The sequence below is a fragment of the Hydractinia symbiolongicarpus genome, chromosome 9 (genome assembly GCF_029227915.1).
Source record: "Hydractinia symbiolongicarpus strain clone_291-10 chromosome 9, HSymV2.1, whole genome shotgun sequence".
In the NCBI taxonomy this organism is placed as follows: domain Eukaryota; kingdom Metazoa; phylum Cnidaria; class Hydrozoa; order Anthoathecata; family Hydractiniidae; genus Hydractinia; species Hydractinia symbiolongicarpus.
This window is the reverse complement of record NC_079883.1, coordinates 10,516,713-10,538,829: the sequence shown is the minus strand read 5'-3', so window position 1 is coordinate 10,538,829 and position 22,117 is coordinate 10,516,713. Positions and strand designations below refer to the sequence as shown.

Below are 22,117 nucleotides of genomic sequence, written 5' to 3'. Positions count from 1 at the left end.
CTTTATGTAGCATAAAATTTTTATGTAGCATAAAATTTAAACAGAAAGCAGGACAAAGTTTGATATAAAAAGCTAGCCGTAATATTTTTTATGGATGTGTGGCTATAAAAATAGCCGTTTTTTGTTTGGTAAGATGCTTAGGCACGTTCCCCACGAATTCTTCTTGCCAACTGGATGTCTTTAGGCATGATTGTAACTCGTTTTGCGTGAATGGCACACAAGTTAGTATCCTCGAACAAGCCAACAAGGTACGCTTCAGAAGCCTCTTGCAGAGCCATAACGGCTGTGCTCTGGAATCGCAGATCTGTTTTGAAGTCCTGAGCAATTTCTCGCACAAGACGCTGGAAAGGCAACTTGCGGATCAAGAGCTCGGTTGACTTCTGGTATCTTCTGATTTCTCTGAGAGCAACTGTACCAGGTCTGTAACGATGTGGTTTTTTCACTCCTCCAGTAGCTGGTGCGCTTTTCCTCGCAGCTTTAGTGGCGAGTTGTTTTCGTGGAGCCTTTCCTCCAGTAGATTTACGTGCAGTTTGCTTTGTACGAGCCATATTTTAAGAAGTCGATGTAGTACGGATACACAAGACGGTCTAAAATGCACTATCGCGCCAAAGTTTTATTTCTCATATTGATTGACAGCTAAGGTTCAAAACAAACCATTTGATTGGTGCTAAGAAAGTAATTTCTGATTGGCTGCATAATGACATTACGCTCATTACTTTAACATTTTTATAAAATCTGTGTTTTTTGGCTACGGGGAAAACGGCTGTATCTTCTGATACACAAAAGCTTTTGACTTTTTTTTTTTTTAGTAAGTAGCAGAAGGTTTGGCGAATTCCAACGATGCCAAATTTATTGCCTTACTGAAACATTAAGACCACGAATTTTTAAAAAAACTACAGTTTTACTTAAAAAAATGTACAAAATGTTCGGAACATTTTGTAATGACGCAACTCTATTGGTTAATTAGGGTGTTTCCACGAGCAGTAGGTAATTTTATGGCCTCTTTTTAAAGCTGTCTGAATTCTGTTAACTCAAACGTTGTTTTTGTACTCGTTCTGTACGCAACTATATCAATATGTCTGGACGCGGAAAAGGAGGTAAAGGATTGGGAAAAGGAGGTGCTAAACGTCACCGAAAAATTCTTCGTGATAACATTCAGGGAATCACAAAACCTGCTATTCGGCGTCTTGCTCGACGAGGTGGTGTCAAACGTATCTCTGGCCTTATCTATGAGGAAACCAGAGGTGTACTGAAGGTTTTCTTAGAGAATGTTATTCGTGATGCTGTAACCTACACAGAGCACGCTAAACGCAAGACCGTTACCGCTATGGATGTTGTTTATGCCTTAAAAACGTCAAGGAAGAACTCTTTACGGATTCGGAGGTTAAGCGTTGTCATTGCTCAACAAAAACGGCTATTTTTATAGCCACAAATCTTTTAAAACATTACTTTGTGCACGCTTCCAAATTACACAATGTGTAAAGTCTTGTCACAGTTACATTTATTGCTATACGATACTATGTCATATATGACACAAAAAAAATTTAGAAATACTTTGTAGGGTTAATTTGCCTGGGAGTGTTTCCGTGAAAAGCTGGGTTAAGTTAAATGTAAGCAATAACATGGATCAATGTACTTGTCTTTTCTGCAAGTACAGCTAATAATACGTATGAAAAGTGAAGCTAATCCACACACACATGGGGAAGTATTTTAAATGTAGGCTAGTGTTCTTAAGCACATTATTTAGAAGTTTTATTAACTTCGGTTAACTTGTAGTGACGCCAAGTAAATGTTTTTTTAAAGATGTGTGGTCTTAAAAAAGACCGTTTGTGTTTGGTAGACGTTGGTTTACTTGCTGCTTGTGTATTTTGTGACGGCTTTTGTTCCTTCACTGACTGCGTGTTTTGCAAGTTCTCCAGGCAAGAGAAGACGTACTGCGGTTTGAATTTCACGAGAAGAGATGGTCGACTTTTTGTTTTGAAGAGCCAAACGCGAAGCTTCGGAAGCAATGCGCTCAAAGATGTCGTTGACAAATGAGTTCATGATGCTCATAGCTTTGCTTGAAACTCCGACATCTGGGTGAACTTGTTTCAAAACATTGTAGATGTAAATAGCATAACTTTCCTTTCTCTTTCTCTTGCGTTTCTTTTCACCAGTTCCACCAATCTTTCCTCCTTTTTTGCCGGCTCTTTTTTCACCTTTCTTGGCTACTTTAGGTGCCTGTTTTCCTCCTTTAGCTGCTGCGTCAGACATGGTTAAAAATTTTTGCTACTTAACTTGTAAATAAGCATTAAACTGCAAGTCAAAACTTTTTGTTTATAAGTAAAAAAATCGGATCGAATTCGATCCGAAAACGCCGATACGCAATTTAATTGGTTAAAAAAAAAATCTTTTGTTTAATACTTAATTATGATTGGTTAAAAAAACATGATTTCGATCCTATTTTTATGATGAAAAAACGAGTAAAGTTTATTTCGTTAACACTTACGTTAAATATTCGTACGTTTTTGTATTAACTTACAAATCAAATCGCAGTTATGTCTGGACGTGGAAAAGGTGGAAAAGCTAAGGCTAAAGCCAAGACAAGATCCTCAAGAGCTGGACTTCAATTTCCAGTCGGTAGAGTGCATAGATTCCTTCGTAGAGGGCACTATGCTAACCGAATTGGATCTGGAGCACCAGTTTACTTAGCAGCCGTCTTGGAATATTTATCTGCTGAGATATTGGAGTTGGCTGGTAACGCAGCAAGAGACAACAAAAAAGCTAGGATTATTCCAAGACATTTACAATTGGCTGTTCGTAATGATGAAGAATTAAACAAACTTTTGAGCGGTGTAACCATTGCAGCTGGTGGTGTTTTGCCAAACATTCAAGCTGTCTTACTCCCAAAGAAGAACGACAAAGGACAGAAGAAGTAAACCGCTACACTCAGAAAACAACGGCTATTTTTATAGCCACACATCTTTAAAAAAACATTGTTTTTTTCACAAAACTATAACCTTAAAGTCTAATAGATAATCCATGCATACGCCTTGTCCTAAGTAACTCAAAGAAATTAAATAAAAAAATTTGATCACAACGTCAAAATAAATTGCACGTATTTGCACCTACTAATGTCTACGGCCATACCACGATGAACACACCCGTTCTCGTCTGATCACGGAAGTTAAGCATCGTCGGGCCGGGATAGTACTTGGATGGGGGGACCGCCTGGGAACTCCCGGTGTCGTAGGCTTTTCATTTTCATTTGCTGTGATATATTTCTTGTTATAACAATTAAGGAACGTGGCGGTTGTTGAAAGTGTTTCCTATGACATTTTCCTACGACATTTTCAGGTGATAGTACGAGAAAAAAGAGCTTTCAAATGCATACAAACTCGATCTATTGCCGATCATCCAATAACCCTGACGGAATGGCAAATAAAATAAAATTCCGCCGCCTTCCGAGGACTTATATCGCAATCACGTTTCGTAACAGCCAAGCGAGGTTTTTACCTTAGCGTTTAAGTCACCACCGACATTTGGCCGCGCAACTTTTCTAAGCTCATTCATTTTGACTTAAGGAGGGGCGAGCGCGGACGCAGGCCCCCACTACCAGAAATTGTACGGTCGAGTTACTGACGTTTGCAGTAATCGCAGAGGTCAGCCCAAGCGTAGTGCAATGCAAGAGCCTCACTCTGGAAGAAAACCCTCATTGATCAGTCTTTACTTCCCCGTCAGGTAAGTATGAGTTGGAACTGCACCGTAGCATGAGGGTACCCTTCAAAGTTTGTTAATGCTTGTGGCTTGAGTGTGTTATAAACTGCCGTGTCGCGGGGCATAGGCTGTATTCTCCCCCAGTGTACGCGTTTTGTTCCCGCCGTAGACTATGCAGAGTGCCGTCGGAAAGAGGACTGCTATTATTCTTTTATTGCTTATGTGGGCCGCCATCGGTAATAGTGCAACACCAAGGCAACCGTGGTCACGGCGTGAATGAATCCACCTCCATGACCCAAGGCCAAAAATCAGATTAATATACTGACCATTCAGAGAATGGCCTACCAGATATTAAACTGATAAGAACAGATACTACACTTGATCTTAGCCATTAGGCCGAGAAGCGATAAAGAACAAGCGTTGCCATGATAGGCATCGTCCACACACCGTAACTGCTTGTGGAGCATGTCACGTTACTGTAAAGCTTACAACTGTCACCGCGTACGGATGGACGGCGACATAGTAAAAATCACGGCTGTTGATTTAGCCGTAGGATGGAGAGCGACTGTAGCGAGTGGATGGTAACTTACATGAATGCTAACAAAGGCGACGATACTAAGTGCGTGATATTACTTTCCAATATGTCTGCGTACATTCCGTTTATCAACGCATTACGCCAGAACGTGCGCGCGCGTTACACAGTAGACCATGCAGCCGAAATGCGACAGTGCGACCCTGCCAGGAGTCGAACCTGGAATCCCCTGATTCGTAGTCAGATGCCTTATCCATTGGGCCACAGGGCCATGCTTATGACTTCGCCCCATCGTCATTTTGGCTTGCGCATTCGTTTTACTTACGACAGAATTCTTCGTGTTTGTAGCCATGAAAGAAAGGGACTTCTGTGAGTGAATTTTTTTACTGTGGTCTAATAAAAAAGTCGAAACGCAGTGCCCAATATATGAATTGCTCCTAATAGCCGGAAACAGGCCGTGTCGATGATGTAGGCCGACATACGCAACGCAAACCAAAGAACGCTTTATGAAAATCCTAACACGAGCGCGGAAGAAGCCCAAATTAACAGACTAGATGTAATGCTGAAGACCTCAAACTCCAGCAGCTTCTCTTGCAGACTATTGCGTCGTACTACAAATAAAAATTAACATGCTTTCGCATAGTCGCGGCACCCAAAACGGACATTATACGATGTACAGAAACACACATTTCTGTTTTCGCGCCAAATCAATTCCCGGGAGTGGTACTTTTACGTCCGCATACTTCGCACCGTCTTAAATTATATCTCATTTACACGGTAATGTTTAGTATACTTCTACTGTGATAACAAGCATCGTTTATCGTTGGATTGTTGTAAGAAAACATTAAAAATGAGTGAAGCAGCTTCTCCAAAGAAAATCGCACCCAAGAAGAAACCTGCTGCAAAGAAGACAGCTGATCACCCTAAATATGTGGACATGATCAAGGCTGCTATCGCTACCCTAAAGGAACGCGGTGGTTCATCTCGCCAAGCTATTACAAAATATATTCATGCAAATTACAAAGTTGCTGAAAACTCAGATCATCATCTGAAAATGGCTCTTAAACGAGGAGTAACATCAGGCGATTTGATTCAAACTAAAGGCACTGGTGCTTCTGGATCATTCAAGCTAGGTCAGGTAAAAAAAGAAAAACCTAAGAAAAAGGCCGCAGCAAAAAAGCCAACGGCAAAGAAGCCTACTGCAAAGAAAAGTACACCAAAAAAGAAGCCAGCAAAGAAGAGCACGCCAAAGAAAGCAGCAAAGAAGCCTGCCACAAAGAAAGCCTCGGCTAAGAAACCAGCAGCTAAGAAACCCACAAAGAAGCCTGTTGCTAAAAAACCTGCAGCAAAGAAGGTCAAAAAGACTCCCAAAAAGGCAGCAAAGAAGACCGCAAAAAAATAATTTGTGTGTATCTGGCTATTACATTAACAAACGGCTATTTTTATAGCCACACATTTACAAAAAAACATTATCTTGGTACAAAGTTAAACTTGTTTAAGTCACTTAAACAGTTAAAAAAGAGTAAATTTAAGATTAGATTCCCTAAGTTTAAGTATTTTCGTTTTTAAATTTCTTATTTTCTTGCTTTTACTTTTCTTGCCCTTCATATTTTTAACATTGTCAAACTTTATGTAGCATAAAATTTTTATGTAGCATAAAATTTAAACAGAAAGCAGGACAAAGTTTGATATAAAAAGCTAGCCGTAATATTTTTTATGGATGTGTGGCTATAAAAATAGCCGTTTTTTGTTTGGTAAGATGCTTAGGCACGTTCCCCACGAATTCTTCTTGCCAACTGGATGTCTTTAGGCATGATTGTAACTCGTTTTGCGTGAATGGCACACAAGTTAGTATCCTCGAACAAGCCAACAAGGTACGCTTCAGAAGCCTCTTGCAGAGCCATAACGGCTGTGCTCTGGAATCGCAGATCTGTTTTGAAGTCCTGAGCAATTTCTCGCACAAGACGCTGGAAAGGCAACTTGCGGATCAAGAGCTCGGTTGACTTCTGGTATCTTCTGATTTCTCTGAGAGCAACTGTACCAGGTCTGTAACGATGTGGTTTTTTCACTCCTCCAGTAGCTGGTGCGCTTTTCCTCGCAGCTTTAGTGGCGAGTTGTTTTCGTGGAGCCTTTCCTCCAGTAGATTTACGTGCAGTTTGCTTTGTACGAGCCATATTTTAAGAAGTCGATGTAGTACGGATACACAAGACGGTCTAAAATGCACTATCGCGCCAAAGTTTTATTTCTCATATTGATTGACAGCTAAGGTTCAAAACAAACCATTTGATTGGTGCTAAGAAAGTAATTTCTGATTGGCTGCATAATGACATTACGCTCATTACTTTAACATTTTTATAAAATCTGTGTTTTTTGGCTACGGGAAAACGGCTGTATCTTCTGATACACAAAAGCTTTTGACTTTTTTTTTTTTTAGTAAGTAGCAGAAGGTTTGGCGAATTCCAACGATGCCAAATTTATTGCCTTACTGAAACATTAAGACCACGAATTTTTAAAAAAACTACAGTTTTACTTAAAAAAATGTACAAAATGTTCGGAACATTTTGTAATGACGCAACTCTATTGGTTAATTAGGGTGTTTCCACGAGCAGTAGGTAATTTTATGGCCTCTTTTTAAAGCTGTCTGAATTCTGTTAACTCAAACGTTGTTTTTGTACTCGTTCTGTACGCAACTATATCAATATGTCTGGACGCGGAAAAGGAGGTAAAGGATTGGGAAAAGGAGGTGCTAAACGTCACCGAAAAATTCTTCGTGATAACATTCAGGGAATCACAAAACCTGCTATTCGGCGTCTTGCTCGACGAGGTGGTGTCAAACGTATCTCTGGCCTTATCTATGAGGAAACCAGAGGTGTACTGAAGGTTTTCTTAGAGAATGTTATTCGTGATGCTGTAACCTACACAGAGCACGCTAAACGCAAGACCGTTACCGCTATGGATGTTGTTTATGCCTTAAAACGTCAAGGAAGAACTCTTTACGGATTCGGAGGTTAAGCGTTGTCATTGCTCAACAAAAACGGCTATTTTTATAGCCACAAATCTTTTAAAACATTACTTTGTGCACGCTTCCAAATTACACAATGTGTAAAGTCTTGTCACAGTTACATTTATTGCTATACGATACTATGTCATATATGACACAAAAAAAATTTAGAAATACTTTGTAGGGTTAATTTGCCTGGGAGTGTTTCCGTGAAAAGCTGGGTTAAGTTAAATGTAAGCAATAACATGGATCAATGTACTTGTCTTTTCTGCAAGTACAGCTAATAATACGTATGAAAAGTGAAGCTAATCCACACACACATGGGGAAGTATTTTAAATGTAGGCTAGTGTTCTTAAGCACATTATTTAGAAGTTTTATTAACTTCGGTTAACTTGTAGTGACGCCAAGTAAATGTTTTTTTAAAGATGTGTGGTCTTAAAAAAGACCGTTTGTGTTTGGTAGACGTTGGTTTACTTGCTGCTTGTGTATTTTGTGACGGCTTTTGTTCCTTCACTGACTGCGTGTTTTGCAAGTTCTCCAGGCAAGAGAAGACGTACTGCGGTTTGAATTTCACGAGAAGAGATGGTCGACTTTTTGTTTTGAAGAGCCAAACGCGAAGCTTCGGAAGCAATGCGCTCAAAGATGTCGTTGACAAATGAGTTCATGATGCTCATAGCTTTGCTTGAAACTCCGACATCTGGGTGAACTTGTTTCAAAACATTGTAGATGTAAATAGCATAACTTTCCTTTCTCTTTCTCTTGCGTTTCTTTTCACCAGTTCCACCAATCTTTCCTCCTTTTTTGCCGGCTCTTTTTTCACCTTTCTTGGCTACTTTAGGTGCCTGTTTTCCTCCTTTAGCTGCTGCGTCAGACATGGTTAAAAATTTTTGCTACTTAACTTGTAAATAAGCATTAAACTGCAAGTCAAAACTTTTTGTTTATAAGTAAAAAAATCGGATCGAATTCGATCCGAAAACGCCGATACGCAATTTAATTGGTTAAAAAAAAAATCTTTTGTTTAATACTTAATTATGATTGGTTAAAAAAACATGATTTCGATCCTATTTTTATGATGAAAAAACGAGTAAAGTTTATTTCGTTAACACTTACGTTAAATATTCGTACGTTTTTGTATTAACTTACAAATCAAATCGCAGTTATGTCTGGACGTGGAAAAGGTGGAAAAGCTAAGGCTAAAGCCAAGACAAGATCCTCAAGAGCTGGACTTCAATTTCCAGTCGGTAGAGTGCATAGATTCCTTCGTAGAGGGCACTATGCTAACCGAATTGGATCTGGAGCACCAGTTTACTTAGCAGCCGTCTTGGAATATTTATCTGCTGAGATATTGGAGTTGGCTGGTAACGCAGCAAGAGACAACAAAAAAGCTAGGATTATTCCAAGACATTTACAATTGGCTGTTCGTAATGATGAAGAATTAAACAAACTTTTGAGCGGTGTAACCATTGCAGCTGGTGGTGTTTTGCCAAACATTCAAGCTGTCTTACTCCCAAAGAAGAACGACAAAGGACAGAAGAAGTAAACCGCTACACTCAGAAAACAACGGCTATTTTTATAGCCACACATCTTTAAAAAAACATTGTTTTTTTCACAAAACTATAACCTTAAAGTCTAATAGATAATCCATGCATACGCCTTGTCCTAAGTAACTCAAAGAAATTAAATAAAAAAATTTGATCACAACGTCAAAATAAATTGCACGTATTTGCACCTACTAATGTCTACGGCCATACCACGATGAACACACCCGTTCTCGTCTGATCACGGAAGTTAAGCATCGTCGGGCCGGGATAGTACTTGGATGGGGGACCGCCTGGGAACTCCCGGTGTCGTAGGCTTTTCATTTTCATTTGCTGTGATATATTTCTTGTTATAACAATTAAGGAACGTGGCGGTTGTTGAAAGTGTTTCCTATGACATTTTCCTACGACATTTTCAGGTGATAGTACGAGAAAAAAGAGCTTTCAAATGCATACAAACTCGATCTATTGCCGATCATCCAATAACCCTGACGGAATGGCAAATAAAATAAAATTCCGCCGCCTTCCGAGGACTTATATCGCAATCACGTTTCGTAACAGCCAAGCGAGGTTTTACCTTAGCGTTTAAGTCACCACCGACATTTGGCCGCGCAACTTTTCTAAGCTCATTCATTTTGACTTAAGGAGGGGGCGAGCGCGGACGCAGGCCCCCACTACCAGAAATTGTACGGTCGAGTTACTGACGTTTGCAGTAATCGCAGAGGTCAGCCCAAGCGTAGTGCAATGCAAGAGCCTCACTCTGGAAGAAAACCCTCATTGATCAGTCTTTACTTCCCCGTCAGGTAAGTATGAGTTGGAACTGCACCGTAGCATGAGGGTACCCTTCAAAGTTTGTTAATGCTTGTGGCTTGAGTGTGTTATAAACTGCCGTGTCGCGGGGCATAGGCTGTATTCTCCCCCAGTGTACGCGTTTTGTTCCCGCCGTAGACTATGCAGAGTGCCGTCGGAAAGAGGACTGCTATTATTCTTTTATTGCTTATGTGGGCCGCCATCGGTAATAGTGCAACACCAAGGCAACCCGTGGTCACGGCGTGAATGAATCCACCTCCATGACCCAAGGCCAAAAATCAGATTAATATACTGACCATTCAGAGAATGGCCTACCAGATATTAAACTGATAAGAACAGATACTACACTTGATCTTAGCCATTAGGCCGAGAAGCGATAAAGAACAAGCGTTGCCATGATAGGCATCGTCCACACACCGTAACTGCTTGTGGAGCATGTCACGTTACTGTAAAGCTTACAACTGTCACCGCGTACGGATGGACGGCGACATAGTAAAAATCACGGCTGTTGATTTAGCCGTAGGATGGAGAGCGACTGTAGCGAGTGGATGGTAACTTACATGAATGCTAACAAAGGCGACGATACTAAGTGCGTGATATTACTTTCCAATATGTCTGCGTACATTCCGTTTATCAACGCATTACGCCAGAACGTGCGCGCGCGTTACACAGTAGACCATGCAGCCGAAATGCGACAGTGCGACCCTGCCAGGAGTCGAACCTGGAATCCCCTGATTCGTAGTCAGATGCCTTATCCATTGGGCCACAGGGCCATGCTTATGACTTCGCCCCATCGTCATTTTGGCTTGCGCATTCGTTTTACTTACGACAGAATTCTTCGTGTTTGTAGCCATGAAAGAAAGGGACTTCTGTGAGTGAATTTTTTTACTGTGGTCTAATAAAAAAGTCGAAACGCAGTGCCCAATATATGAATTGCTCCTAATAGCCGGAAACAGGCCGTGTCGATGATGTAGGCCGACATACGCAACGCAAACCAAAGAACGCTTTATGAAAATCCTAACACGAGCGCGGAAGAAGCCCAAATTAACAGACTAGATGTAATGCTGAAGACCTCAAACTCCAGCAGCTTCTCTTGCAGACTATTGCGTCGTACTACAAATAAAAATTAACATGCTTTCGCATAGTCGCGGCACCCAAAACGGACATTATACGATGTACAGAAACACACATTTCTGTTTTCGCGCCAAATCAATTCCCGGGAGTGGTACTTTTACGTCCGCATACTTCGCACCGTCTTAAATTATATCTCATTTACACGGTAATGTTTAGTATACTTCTACTGTGATAACAAGCATCGTTTATCGTTGGATTGTTGTAAGAAAACATTAAAAATGAGTGAAGCAGCTTCTCCAAAGAAAATCGCACCCAAGAAGAAACCTGCTGCAAAGAAGACAGCTGATCACCCTAAATATGTGGACATGATCAAGGCTGCTATCGCTACCCTAAAGGAACGCGGTGGTTCATCTCGCCAAGCTATTACAAAATATATTCATGCAAATTACAAAGTTGCTGAAAACTCAGATCATCATCTGAAAATGGCTCTTAAACGAGGAGTAACATCAGGCGATTTGATTCAAACTAAAGGCACTGGTGCTTCTGGATCATTCAAGCTAGGTCAGGTAAAAAAAGAAAAACCTAAGAAAAAGGCCGCAGCAAAAAAGCCAACGGCAAAGAAGCCTACTGCAAAGAAAAGTACACCAAAAAAGAAGCCAGCAAAGAAGAGCACGCCAAAGAAAGCAGCAAAGAAGCCTGCCACAAAGAAAGCCTCGGCTAAGAAACCAGCAGCTAAGAAACCCACAAAGAAGCCTGTTGCTAAAAAACCTGCAGCAAAGAAGGTCAAAAAGACTCCCAAAAAGGCAGCAAAGAAGACCGCAAAAAAATAATTTGTGTGTATCTGGCTATTACATTAACAAACGGCTATTTTTATAGCCACACATTTACAAAAAAACATTATCTTGGTACAAAGTTAAACTTGTTTAAGTCACTTAAACAGTTAAAAAAGAGTAAATTTAAGATTAGATTCCCTAAGTTTAAGTATTTTCGTTTTTAAATTTCTTATTTTCTTGCTTTTACTTTTCTTGCCCTTCATATTTTTAACATTGTCAAACTTTATGTAGCATAAAATTTTTATGTAGCATAAAATTTAAACAGAAAGCAGGACAAAGTTTGATATAAAAAGCTAGCCGTAATATTTTTTATGGATGTGTGGCTATAAAAATAGCCGTTTTTTGTTTGGTAAGATGCTTAGGCACGTTCCCCACGAATTCTTCTTGCCAACTGGATGTCTTTAGGCATGATTGTAACTCGTTTTGCGTGAATGGCACACAAGTTAGTATCCTCGAACAAGCCAACAAGGTACGCTTCAGAAGCCTCTTGCAGAGCCATAACGGCTGTGCTCTGGAATCGCAGATCTGTTTTGAAGTCCTGAGCAATTTCTCGCACAAGACGCTGGAAAGGCAACTTGCGGATCAAGAGCTCGGTTGACTTCTGGTATCTTCTGATTTCTCTGAGAGCAACTGTACCAGGTCTGTAACGATGTGGTTTTTTCACTCCTCCAGTAGCTGGTGCGCTTTTCCTCGCAGCTTTAGTGGCGAGTTGTTTTCGTGGAGCCTTTCCTCCAGTAGATTTACGTGCAGTTTGCTTTGTACGAGCCATAATTTAAGAAGTCGATGTAGTACGGATACACAAGACGGTCTAAAATGCACTATCGCGCCAAAGTTTTATTTCTCATATTGATTGACAGCTAAGGTTCAAAACAAACCATTTGATTGGTGCTAAGAAAGTAATTTCTGATTGGCTGCATAATGACATTACGCTCATTACTTTAACATTTTTATAAAATCTGTGTTTTTTGGCTACGGGAAAACGGCTGTATCTTCTGATACACAAAAGCTTTTGACTTTTTTTTTTTTTAGTAAGTAGCAGAAGGTTTGGCGAATTCCAACGATGCCAAATTTATTGCCTTACTGAAACATTAAGACCACGAATTTTTAAAAAAACTACAGTTTTACTTAAAAAAATGTACAAAATGTTCGGAACATTTTGTAATGACGCAACTCTATTGGTTAATTAGGGTGTTTCCACGAGCAGTAGGTAATTTTATGGCCTCTTTTTAAAGCTGTCTGAATTCTGTTAACTCAAACGTTGTTTTTGTACTCGTTCTGTACGCAACTATATCAATATGTCTGGACGCGGAAAAGGAGGTAAAGGATTGGGAAAAGGAGGTGCTAAACGTCACCGAAAAATTCTTCGTGATAACATTCAGGGAATCACAAAACCTGCTATTCGGCGTCTTGCTCGACGAGGTGGTGTCAAACGTATCTCTGGCCTTATCTATGAGGAAACCAGAGGTGTACTGAAGGTTTTCTTAGAGAATGTTATTCGTGATGCTGTAACCTACACAGAGCACGCTAAACGCAAGACCGTTACCGCTATGGATGTTGTTTATGCCTTAAAACGTCAAGGAAGAACTCTTTACGGATTCGGAGGTTAAGCGTTGTCATTGCTCAACAAAAACGGCTATTTTTATAGCCACAAATCTTTTAAAACATTACTTTGTGCACGCTTCCAAATTACACAATGTGTAAAGTCTTGTCACAGTTACATTTATTGCTATACGATACTATGTCATATATGACACAAAAAAAATTTAGAAATACTTTGTAGGGTTAATTTGCCTGGGAGTGTTTCCGTGAAAAGCTGGGTTAAGTTAAATGTAAGCAATAACATGGATCAATGTACTTGTCTTTTCTGCAAGTACAGCTAATAATACGTATGAAAAGTGAAGCTAATCCACACACACATGGGGAAGTATTTTAAATGTAGGCTAGTGTTCTTAAGCACATTATTTAGAAGTTTTATTAACTTCGGTTAACTTGTAGTGACGCCAAGTAAATGTTTTTTTAAAGATGTGTGGTCTTAAAAAAGACCGTTTGTGTTTGGTAGACGTTGGTTTACTTGCTGCTTGTGTATTTTGTGACGGCTTTTGTTCCTTCACTGACTGCGTGTTTTGCAAGTTCTCCAGGCAAGAGAAGACGTACTGCGGTTTGAATTTCACGAGAAGAGATGGTCGACTTTTTGTTTTGAAGAGCCAAACGCGAAGCTTCGGAAGCAATGCGCTCAAAGATGTCGTTGACAAATGAGTTCATGATGCTCATAGCTTTGCTTGAAACTCCGACATCTGGGTGAACTTGTTTCAAAACATTGTAGATGTAAATAGCATAACTTTCCTTTCTCTTTCTCTTGCGTTTCTTTTCACCAGTTCCACCAATCTTTCCTCCTTTTTTGCCGGCTCTTTTTTCACCTTTCTTGGCTACTTTAGGTGCCTGTTTTCCTCCTTTAGCTGCTGCGTCAGACATGGTTAAAAATTTTTGCTACTTAACTTGTAAATAAGCATTAAACTGCAAGTCAAAACTTTTTGTTTATAAGTAAAAAAATCGGATCGAATTCGATCCGAAAACGCCGATACGCAATTTAATTGGTTAAAAAAAAAATCTTTTGTTTAATACTTAATTATGATTGGTTAAAAAAACATGATTTCGATCCTATTTTTATGATGAAAAAACGAGTAAAGTTTATTTCGTTAACACTTACGTTAAATATTCGTACGTTTTTGTATTAACTTACAAATCAAATCGCAGTTATGTCTGGACGTGGAAAAGGTGGAAAAGCTAAGGCTAAAGCCAAGACAAGATCCTCAAGAGCTGGACTTCAATTTCCAGTCGGTAGAGTGCATAGATTCCTTCGTAGAGGGCACTATGCTAACCGAATTGGATCTGGAGCACCAGTTTACTTAGCAGCCGTCTTGGAATATTTATCTGCTGAGATATTGGAGTTGGCTGGTAACGCAGCAAGAGACAACAAAAAAGCTAGGATTATTCCAAGACATTTACAATTGGCTGTTCGTAATGATGAAGAATTAAACAAACTTTTGAGCGGTGTAACCATTGCAGCTGGTGGTGTTTTGCCAAACATTCAAGCTGTCTTACTCCCAAAGAAGAACGACAAAGGACAGAAGAAGTAAACCGCTACACTCAGAAAACAACGGCTATTTTTATAGCCACACATCTTTAAAAAAACATTGTTTTTTTCACAAAACTATAACCTTAAAGTCTAATAGATAATCCATGCATACGCCTTGTCCTAAGTAACTCAAAGAAATTAAATAAAAAAATTTGATCACAACGTCAAAATAAATTGCACGTATTTGCACCTACTAATGTCTACGGCCATACCACGATGAACACACCCGTTCTCGTCTGATCACGGAAGTTAAGCATCGTCGGGCCGGGATAGTACTTGGATGGGGGACCGCCTGGGAACTCCCGGTGTCGTAGGCTTTTCATTTTCATTTGCTGTGATATATTTCTTGTTATAACAATTAAGGAACGTGGCGGTTGTTGAAAGTGTTTCCTATGACATTTTCCTACGACATTTTCAGGTGATAGTACGAGAAAAAAGAGCTTTCAAATGCATACAAACTCGATCTATTGCCGATCATCCAATAACCCTGACGGAATGGCAAATAAAATAAAATTCCGCCGCCTTCCGAGGACTTATATCGCAATCACGTTTCGTAACAGCCAAGCGAGGTTTTACCTTAGCGTTTAAGTCACCACCGACATTTGGCCGCGCAACTTTTCTAAGCTCATTCATTTTGACTTAAGGAGGGGGCGAGCGCGGACGCAGGCCCCCACTACCAGAAATTGTACGGTCGAGTTACTGACGTTTGCAGTAATCGCAGAGGTCAGCCCAAGCGTAGTGCAATGCAAGAGCCTCACTCTGGAAGAAAACCCTCATTGATCAGTCTTTACTTCCCCGTCAGGTAAGTATGAGTTGGAACTGCACCGTAGCATGAGGGTACCCTTCAAAGTTTGTTAATGCTTGTGGCTTGAGTGTGTTATAAACTGCCGTGTCGCGGGGCATAGGCTGTATTCTCCCCCAGTGTACGCGTTTTGTTCCCGCCGTAGACTATGCAGAGTGCCGTCGGAAGAGGACTGCTATTATTCTTTTATTGCTTATGTGGGCCGCCATCGGTAATAGTGCAACACCAAGGCAACCCGTGGTCACGGCGTGAATGAATCCACCTCCATGACCCAAGGCCAAAAATCAGATTAATATACTGACCATTCAGAGAATGGCCTACCAGATATTAAACTGATAAGAACAGATACTACACTTGATCTTAGCCATTAGGCCGAGAAGCGATAAAGAACAAGCGTTGCCATGATAGGCATCGTCCACACACCGTAACTGCTTGTGGAGCATGTCACGTTACTGTAAAGCTTACAACTGTCACCGCGTACGGATGGACGGCGACATAGTAAAAATCACGGCTGTTGATTTAGCCGTAGGATGGAGAGCGACTGTAGCGAGTGGATGGTAACTTACATGAATGCTAACAAAGGCGACGATACTAAGTGCGTGATATTACTTTCCAATATGTCTGCGTACATTCCGTTTATCAACGCATTACGCCAGAACGTGCGCGCGCGTTACACAGTAGACCATGCAGCCGAAATGCGACAGTGCGACCCTGCCAGGAGTCGAACCTGGAATCCCCTGATTCGTAGTCAGATGCCTTATCCATTGGGCCACAGGGCCATGCTTATGACTTCGCCCCATCGTCATTTTGGCTTGCGCATTCGTTTTACTTACGACAGAATTCTTCGTGTTTGTAGCCATGAAAGAAAGGGACTTCTGTGAGTGAATTTTTTTACTGTGGTCTAATAAAAAAGTCGAAACGCAGTGCCCAATATATGAATTGCTCCTAATAGCCGGAAACAGGCCGTGTCGATGATGTAGGCCGACATACGCAACGCAAACCAAAGAACGCTTTATGAAAATCCTAACACGAGCGCGGAAGAAGCCCAAATTAACAGACTAGATGTAATGCTGAAGACCTCAAACTCCAGCAGCTTCTCTTGCAGACTATTGCGTCGTACTACAAATAAAAATTAACATGCTTTCGCATAGTCGCGGCACCCAAAACGGACATTATACGATGTACAGAAACACACATTTCTGTTTTCGCGCCAAATCAATTCCCGGGAGTGGTACTTTTACGTCCGCATACTTCGCACCGTCTTAAATTATATCTCATTTACACGGTAATGTTTAGTATACTTCTACTGTGATAACAAGCATCGTTTATCGTTGGATTGTTGTAAGAAAACATTAAAAATGAGTGAAGCAGCTTCTCCAAAGAAAATCGCACCCAAGAAGAAACCTGCTGCAAAGAAGACAGCTGATCACCCTAAATATGTGGACATGATCAAGGCTGCTATCGCTACCCTAAAGGAACGCGGTGGTTCATCTCGCCAAGCTATTACAAAATATATTCATGCAAATTACAAAGTTGCTGAAAACTCAGATCATCATCTGAAAATGGCTCTTAAACGAGGAGTAACATCAGGCGATTTGATTCAAACTAAAGGCACTGGTGCTTCTGGATCATTCAAGCTAGGTCAGGTAAAAAAAGAAAAACCTAAGAAAAAGGCCGCAGCAAAAAAGCCAACGGCAAAGAAGCCTACTGCAAAGAAAAGTACACCAAAAAAGAAGCCAGCAAAGAAGAGCACGCCAAAGAAAGCAGCAAAGAAGCCTGCCACAAAGAAAGCCTCGGCTAAGAAACCAGCAGCTAAGAAACCCACAAAGAAGCCTGTTGCTAAAAAACCTGCAGCAAAGAAGGTCAAAAAGACTCCCAAAAAGGCAGCAAAGAAGACCGCAAAAAAATAATTTGTGTGTATCTGGCTATTACATTAACAAACGGCTATTTTTATAGCCACACATTTACAAAAAAACATTATCTTGGTACAAAGTTAAACTTGTTTAAGTCACTTAAACAGTTAAAAAAGAGTAAATTTAAGATTAGATTCCCTAAGTTTAAGTATTTTCGTTTTTAAATTTCTTATTTTCTTGCTTTTACTTTTCTTGCCCTTCATATTTTTAACATTGTCAAACTTTATGTAGCATAAAATTTTTATGTAGCATAAAATTTAAACAGAAAGCAGGACAAAGTTTGATATAAAAAGCTAGCCGTAATATTTTTTATGGATGTGTGGCTATAAAAATAGCCGTTTTTTGTTTGGTAAGATGCTTAGGCACGTTCCCCACGAATTCTTCTTGCCAACTGGATGTCTTTAGGCATGATTGTAACTCGTTTTGCGTGAATGGCACACAAGTTAGTATCCTCGAACAAGCCAACAAGGTACGCTTCAGAAGCCTCTTGCAGAGCCATAACGGCTGTGCTCTGGAATCGCAGATCTGTTTTGAAGTCCTGAGCAATTTCTCGCACAAGACGCTGGAAAGGCAACTTGCGGATCAAGAGCTCGGTTGACTTCTGGTATCTTCTGATTTCTCTGAGAGCAACTGTACCAGGTCTGTAACGATGTGGTTTTTTCACTCCTCCAGTAGCTGGTGCGCTTTTCCTCGCAGCTTTAGTGGCGAGTTGTTTTCGTGGAGCCTTTCCTCCAGTAGATTTACGTGCAGTTTGCTTTGTACGAGCCATATTTTAAGAAGTCGATGTAGTACGGATACACAAGACGGTCTAAAATGCACTATCGCGCCAAAGTTTTATTTCTCATATTGATTGACAGCTAAGGTTCAAAACAAACCATTTGATTGGTGCTAAGAAAGTAATTTCTGATTGGCTGCATAATGACATTACGCTCATTACTTTAACATTTTTATAAAATCTGTGTTTTTTGGCTACGGGAAAACGGCTGTATCTTCTGATACACAAAAGCTTTTGACTTTTTTTTTTTTTAGTAAGTAGCAGAAGGTTTGGCGAATTCCAACGATGCCAAATTTATTGCCTTACTGAAACATTAAGACCACGAATTTTTAAAAAAACTACAGTTTTACTTAAAAAAATGTACAAAATGTTCGGAACATTTTGTAATGACGCAACTCTATTGGTTAATTAGGGTGTTTCCACGAGCAGTAGGTAATTTTATGGCCTCTTTTTAAAGCTGTCTGAATTCTGTTAACTCAAACGTTGTTTTTGTACTCGTTCTGTACGCAACTATATCAATATGTCTGGACGCGGAAAAGGAGGTAAAGGATTGGGAAAAGGAGGTGCTAAACGTCACCGAAAAATTCTTCGTGATAACATTCAGGGAATCACAAAACCTGCTATTCGGCGTCTTGCTCGACGAGGTGGTGTCAAACGTATCTCTGGCCTTATCTATGAGGAAACCAGAGGTGTACTGAAGGTTTTCTTAGAGAATGTTATTCGTGATGCTGTAACCTACACAGAGCACGCTAAACGCAAGACCGTTACCGCTATGGATGTTGTTTATGCCTTAGAACGTCAAGGAAGAACTCTTTACGGATTCGGAGGTTAAGCGTTGTCATTGCTCAACAAAAACGGCTATTTTTATAGCCACAAATCTTTTAAAACATTACTTTGTGCACGCTTCCAAATTACACAATGTGTAAAGTCTTGTCACAGTTACATTTATTGCTATACGATACTATGTCATATATGACACAAAAAAAATTTAGAAATACTTTGTAGGGTTAATTTGCCTGGGAGTGTTTCCGTGAAAAGCTGGGTTAAGTTAAATGTAAGCAATAACATGGATCAATGTACTTGTCTTTTCTGCAAGTACAGCTAATAATACGTATGAAAAGTGAAGCTAATCCACACACACATGGGGAAGTATTTTAAATGTAGGCTAGTGTTCTTAAGCACATTATTTAGAAGTTTTATTAACTTCGGTTAACTTGTAGTGACGCCAAGTAAATGTTTTTTTAAAGATGTGTGGTCTTAAAAAAGACCGTTTGTGTTTGGTAGACGTTGGTTTACTTGCTGCTTGTGTATTTTGTGACGGCTTTTGTTCCTTCACTGACTGCGTGTTTTGCAAGTTCTCCAGGCAAGAGAAGACGTACTGCGGTTTGAATTTCACGAGAAGAGATGGTCGACTTTTTGTTTTGAAGAGCCAAACGCGAAGCTTCGGAAGCAATGCGCTCAAAGATGTCGTTGACAAATGAGTTCATGATGCTCATAGCTTTGCTTGAAACTCCGACATCTGGGTGAACTTGTTTCAAAACATTGTAGATGTAAATAGCATAACTTTCCTTTCTCTTTCTCTTGCGTTTCTTTTCACCAGTTCCACCAATCTTTCCTCCTTTTTTGCCGGCTCTTTTTTCACCTTTCTTGGCTACTTTAGGTGCCTGTTTTCCTCCTTTAGCTGCTGCGTCAGACATGGTTAAAAATTTTTGCTACTTAACTTGTAAATAAGCATTAAACTGCAAGTCAAAACTTTTTGTTTATAAGTAAAAAAATCGGATCGAATTCGATCCGAAAACGCCGATACGCAATTTAATTGGTTAAAAAAAAAATCTTTTGTTTAATACTTAATTATGATTGGTTAAAAAAACATGATTTCGATCCTATTTTTATGATGAAAAAACGAGTAAAGTTTATTTCGTTAACACTTACGTTAAATATTCGTACGTTTTTGTATTAACTTACAAATCAAATCGCAGTTATGTCTGGACGTGGAAAAGGTGGAAAAGCTAAGGCTAAAGCCAAGACAAGATCCTCAAGAGCTGGACTTCAATTTCCAGTCGGTAGAGTGCATAGATTCCTTCGTAGAGGGCACTATGCTAACCGAATTGGATCTGGAGCACCAGTTTACTTAGCAGCCGTCTTGGAATATTTATCTGCTGAGATATTGGAGTTGGCTGGTAACGCAGCAAGAGACAACAAAAAAGCTAGGATTATTCCAAGACATTTACAATTGGCTGTTCGTAATGATGAAGAATTAAACAAACTTTTGAGCGGTGTAACCATTGCAGCTGGTGGTGTTTTGCCAAACATTCAAGCTGTCTTACTCCCAAAGAAGAACGACAAAGGACAGAAGAAGTAAACCGCTACACTCAGAAAACAACGGCTATTTTTATAGCCACACATCTTTAAAAAAACATTGTTTTTTTCACAAAACTATAACCTTAAAGTCTAATAGATAATCCATGCATACGCCTTGTCCTAAGTAACTCAAAGAAATTAAATAAAAAAATTTGATCACAACGTCAAAATAAATTGCACGTATTTGCACCTACTAATGTCTACGGCCATACCACGATGAACACACCCGTTCTCGTCTGATCACGGAAGTTAAGCATCGTCGGGCCGGGATAGTACTTGGATGGGGGACCGCCTGGGAACTCCCGGTGTCGTAGGCTTTTCATTTTCATTTGCTGTGATATATTTCTTGTTATAACAATTAAGGAACGTGGCGGTTGTTGAAAGTGTTTCCTATGACATTTTCCTACGACATTTTCAGGTGATAGTACGAGAAAAAAGAGCTTTCAAATGCATACAAACTCGATCTATTGCCGATCATCCAATAACCCTGACGGAATGGCAAATAAAATAAAATTCCGCCGCCTTCCGAGGACTTATATCGCAATCACGTTTCGTAACAGCCAAGCGAGGTTTTACCTTAGCGTTTAAGTCACCACCGACATTTGGCCGCGCAACTTTTCTAAGCTCATTCATTTTGACTTAAGGAGGGGGCGAGCGCGGACGCAGGCCCCCACTACCAGAAATTGTACGGTCGAGTTACTGACGTTTGCAGTAATCGCAGAGGTCAGCCCAAGCGTAGTGCAATGCAAGAGCCTCACTCTGGAAGAAAACCCTCATTGATCAGTCTTTACTTCCCCGTCAGGTAAGTATGAGTTGGAACTGCACCGTAGCATGAGGGTACCCTTCAAAGTTTGTTAATGCTTGTGGCTTGAGTGTGTTATAAACTGCCGTGTCGCGGGGCATAGGCTGTATTCTCCCCCAGTGTACGCGTTTTGTTCCCGCCGTAGACTATGCAGAGTGCCGTCGGAAAGAGGACTGCTATTATTCTTTTATTGCTTATGTGGGCCGCCATCGGTAATAGTGCAACACCAAGGCAACCCGTGGTCACGGCGTGAATGAATCCACCTCCATGACCCAAGGCCAAAAATCAGATTAATATACTGACCATTCAGAGAATGGCCTACCAGATATTAAACTGATAAGAACAGATACTACACTTGATCTTAGCCATTAGGCCGAGAAGCGATAAAGAACAAGCGTTGCCATGATAGGCATCGTCCACACACCGTAACTGCTTGTGGAGCATGTCACGTTACTGTAAAGCTTACAACTGTCACCGCGTACGGATGGACGGCGACATAGTAAAAATCACGGCTGTTGATTTAGCCGTAGGATGGAGAGCGACTGTAGCGAGTGGATGGTAACTTACATGAATGCTAACAAAGGCGACGATACTAAGTGCGTGATATTACTTTCCAATATGTCTGCGTACATTCCGTTTATCAACGCATTACGCCAGAACGTGCGCGCGCGTTACACAGTAGACCATGCAGCCGAAATGCGACAGTGCGACCCTGCCAGGAGTCGAACCTGGAATCCCCTGATTCGTAGTCAGATGCCTTATCCATTGGGCCACAGGGCCATGCTTATGACTTCGCCCCATCGTCATTTTGGCTTGCGCATTCGTTTTACTTACGACAGAATT

General features: G+C 40.5%; 16 non-coding genes across 16 annotated transcripts; 4 read left to right on the top strand and 12 right to left on the bottom strand.

Annotated features, from left to right (window-relative positions):
- The first annotated feature begins 3,115 nt into the window (after positions 1–3,115).
- On the top strand, positions 3,116–3,235 carry LOC130659217 (5S ribosomal RNA). The gene has a single exon (XR_008986428.1). It is a non-coding gene; the product is annotated as a 5S ribosomal RNA (ribosomal RNA).
- Positions 3,236–3,563: 328 nt separating this feature from the next.
- LOC130660419 (U1 spliceosomal RNA) lies at positions 3,564–3,728 on the bottom strand. The gene has a single exon (XR_008987619.1). It is a non-coding gene; the product is annotated as a U1 spliceosomal RNA (small nuclear RNA).
- A 186-nt stretch (positions 3,729–3,914) lies between these two features.
- Positions 3,915–4,104, bottom strand: LOC130661496 (U2 spliceosomal RNA). Its single transcript, XR_008988687.1, has one exon. It is a non-coding gene; the product is annotated as a U2 spliceosomal RNA (small nuclear RNA).
- Positions 4,105–4,426: 322 nt separating this feature from the next.
- Trnar-acg (transfer RNA arginine (anticodon ACG)) lies at positions 4,427–4,499 on the bottom strand. Its single transcript has one exon. It is a non-coding gene; the product is annotated as a tRNA-Arg (tRNA).
- A 4,468-nt stretch (positions 4,500–8,967) lies between these two features.
- LOC130658151 (5S ribosomal RNA) lies at positions 8,968–9,086 on the top strand. The gene has a single exon (XR_008985368.1). It is a non-coding gene; the product is annotated as a 5S ribosomal RNA (ribosomal RNA).
- A 328-nt stretch (positions 9,087–9,414) lies between these two features.
- On the bottom strand, positions 9,415–9,579 carry LOC130660113 (U1 spliceosomal RNA). The gene has a single exon (XR_008987314.1). It is a non-coding gene; the product is annotated as a U1 spliceosomal RNA (small nuclear RNA).
- Positions 9,580–9,764: 185 nt separating this feature from the next.
- LOC130661157 (U2 spliceosomal RNA) lies at positions 9,765–9,956 on the bottom strand. Its single transcript, XR_008988352.1, has one exon. It is a non-coding gene; the product is annotated as a U2 spliceosomal RNA (small nuclear RNA).
- Positions 9,957–10,278: 322 nt separating this feature from the next.
- On the bottom strand, positions 10,279–10,351 carry Trnar-acg (transfer RNA arginine (anticodon ACG)). Its single transcript has one exon. It is a non-coding gene; the product is annotated as a tRNA-Arg (tRNA).
- A 4,468-nt stretch (positions 10,352–14,819) lies between these two features.
- LOC130658150 (5S ribosomal RNA) lies at positions 14,820–14,938 on the top strand. Its single transcript, XR_008985367.1, has one exon. It is a non-coding gene; the product is annotated as a 5S ribosomal RNA (ribosomal RNA).
- A 328-nt stretch (positions 14,939–15,266) lies between these two features.
- Positions 15,267–15,431, bottom strand: LOC130660112 (U1 spliceosomal RNA). Its single transcript, XR_008987313.1, has one exon. It is a non-coding gene; the product is annotated as a U1 spliceosomal RNA (small nuclear RNA).
- A 184-nt stretch (positions 15,432–15,615) lies between these two features.
- On the bottom strand, positions 15,616–15,807 carry LOC130661156 (U2 spliceosomal RNA). The gene has a single exon (XR_008988351.1). It is a non-coding gene; the product is annotated as a U2 spliceosomal RNA (small nuclear RNA).
- Positions 15,808–16,129: 322 nt separating this feature from the next.
- Positions 16,130–16,202, bottom strand: Trnar-acg (transfer RNA arginine (anticodon ACG)). Its single transcript has one exon. It is a non-coding gene; the product is annotated as a tRNA-Arg (tRNA).
- A 4,468-nt stretch (positions 16,203–20,670) lies between these two features.
- On the top strand, positions 20,671–20,789 carry LOC130658149 (5S ribosomal RNA). The gene has a single exon (XR_008985366.1). It is a non-coding gene; the product is annotated as a 5S ribosomal RNA (ribosomal RNA).
- Positions 20,790–21,117: 328 nt separating this feature from the next.
- LOC130660111 (U1 spliceosomal RNA) lies at positions 21,118–21,282 on the bottom strand. The gene has a single exon (XR_008987312.1). It is a non-coding gene; the product is annotated as a U1 spliceosomal RNA (small nuclear RNA).
- Positions 21,283–21,467: 185 nt separating this feature from the next.
- LOC130661155 (U2 spliceosomal RNA) lies at positions 21,468–21,659 on the bottom strand. The gene has a single exon (XR_008988349.1). It is a non-coding gene; the product is annotated as a U2 spliceosomal RNA (small nuclear RNA).
- Positions 21,660–21,981: 322 nt separating this feature from the next.
- Trnar-acg (transfer RNA arginine (anticodon ACG)) lies at positions 21,982–22,054 on the bottom strand. The gene has a single exon. It is a non-coding gene; the product is annotated as a tRNA-Arg (tRNA).
- Positions 22,055–22,117: the final 63 nt, after the last annotated feature.